The 2,267-nt window shown below is 42.3% G+C and overlaps 1 pseudogene; it reads right to left on the bottom strand.

Moving 5' to 3' along the window:
* Window positions 1-675: 675 nt before the first annotated feature.
* LOC102822273 lies at window positions 676-1,731 on the bottom strand (annotated as a pseudogene).
* Window positions 1,732-2,267: the final 536 nt, after the last annotated feature.

The following is a 2,267-nucleotide window of genomic DNA, read 5'->3' as shown; positions in this document are numbered from 1 at the left end:
CTGCTTGCCAACCAGGTCCCCAACTGGGTCCACAGAAGTCCACTGAACATTGTAGGACTTAGCTTGCCGCTTCATTGCTGCTTTTACCCCTCTTCCCCCTATCGGTGATGTGTGTGATCACCAATCAGAGCGTGTATTTCCGTTGAGTCTTAGTCTTGGAAGGGGGTCACCCAATACAATTTTATTTTATATAAACCTGGTTATCAGACAATAGTAAATAAGGGTAACTTTTTTTATACCCAGCTATCATTTCTTCCTTTTTATCTTTTCTCTAATTTTCTCCAGCAACATTTTTCCTTTGGTTTGACTAGTTGAACTCAGTAGGTTTAGAACCTAAAGTATTAACTCTTATTGGAGTAGCACTTAGGAAATGCAATCCTAGAAAAGGCCAATTTTAATAACTGAAGTGACTTGACAAAATTCAACATCCATTAACATATCCCCATGTTAATCACTTGGTTAATGGCTGCTCTTGGCTAGATCCTAAGACCCAGCATGACACTGGAGTGATCACCTGTGAGGTACTGCAAAGTTACGTGTACAAACATCCACCCATTTCAGTTTTCAATTTCATTTCATTTTAGAACAATAAATAAAGAGCATTGCAATTCTATTGGCCTGTTTTCCTTCTTGAACTGGCTTGGAGCGCTGCTGATGACCCAGATAATACAACAGTTAATTGGATGCTAATCCATGCTCTTTAAACTTCACTTCTTCCTCTTCAGGCCTCAGCAGTTTTTTTGCAGCAATGATGGTATTTTTCATTAGTATTGCCACTGTCATGGGAGCAACACCTCCAGGAACCAGAGTGATGTACCCAGCTTTCTTCCAGACTCCTTCAAAATCCACATCCCCAACCAACTTGAGTTTAAAAGTCACAGGATCTTGAACTCTTATTTATTCCCACGTCAATGACAGCTGCGCCTTCCTGGATCACAGCTGCAGTAATCAGATTGGGAATGCCTGTGGCAGATACCACAATATCGGCAAGAATTGTATGTTTCTTCAACTGCTCTTTGGGAGTGTACCGATGAGATATTGTAACAGTGGCATCGCCTCCAGGATGTTCCTGTGCCCCATCTGTGTGCAGCAACATTGCAATAGGCATCCCAACAGTTTTTGACCGTCCAACAACCACCACATTGTTCCCCAGCGTTGGAATTCCTGTCCGCTTAATTATCTCCCACACACCCCATGGAGTCGCAGGTAACATGGAATACTGGTCCAAACACATTCTACCCACACTAATTACATGAAAGCCATCAACATCCTTGTCTGGAGAAACAGCATTGCAGACCTTTCTCTTGTTGATGTGCCCTGGAAGAGGAAGCTGAATAATGAGGCCTTTACATTGTCATTGTTGTTGAGTTTACTGATTAAATTCAACAGTTCTTCCTCAGAAATCGAAGCTGGTTTCAAAATTATTTCACTGATGATTCCCACATCTGCAGCAGCCCTGGTTTTGTTGATGACGTAAGAATGACTTGCAGGATTCTCTCCGACCAGAACCATGCTCAGGTGTGGCCGTTTGTTGCCCATTGCCACCCACTGGTCCGCCTCCTGATGAACTTCTTGCTTGATCTGCTGATCAAGTTTTCTTCCAGAAATGACCACCGCTGCATTTCGTACTTCTGAAAGTTGGAGGGAGCGATGGCAGGAGCGGCATCTCTCCACCAGCCGGAGTAACTGGGCAGCAAACATAGTCACGCGGTAAGCCACAGCCATGTCCATGCCGGTGCCTGCACCGGGACCCAACATCAATTCTTGTTTAGCTAGCTATATATCTAAAATTGGAAACACAAGTTTGACCAGAGATCGTCATGTTTCAAATTAGGAGAGTCACCATTCAAGTCTACAGGTAACAAAACATGGAAAACCTTGTATCATGCTTTGAAGTCCAAATTTTATTTTTTAGAAGGCCTGGTTCCTTGCCAATATTGCCAGATTTCATACCTCTTTAGTCAAATAGCATGCCTTGAAGTTCAGGTTTTACCAAATAGACCAGTTTTAAAACTGAAAGGAAGGGATTTGATGTATGTAGAAACTCATAATATTCCTAAACTGTGGGCACAATGGAACAAAATACTGTCCAGTCTTGCACTATGCTCACAATTGTTATTTGTATGCTATTGTTACTGCCACTGTGTCAATATATCATTGGAGGGCTTATTCTTTTCTACTGACCTTTCACATTTCCAAGCATGATGTTCTTCTCCAGGACTCACCTCTCCTGACATGTCAAAATTATGAAAGACAAATCTTTGCAT

Source organism: Chrysochloris asiatica, unplaced genomic scaffold (assembly GCF_000296735.1).
Source record: "Chrysochloris asiatica unplaced genomic scaffold, ChrAsi1.0 scaffold00031, whole genome shotgun sequence".
Taxonomy (NCBI): domain Eukaryota; kingdom Metazoa; phylum Chordata; class Mammalia; order Afrosoricida; family Chrysochloridae; genus Chrysochloris; species Chrysochloris asiatica.
This window is presented reverse-complemented; position numbering and strand designations above follow the sequence as displayed.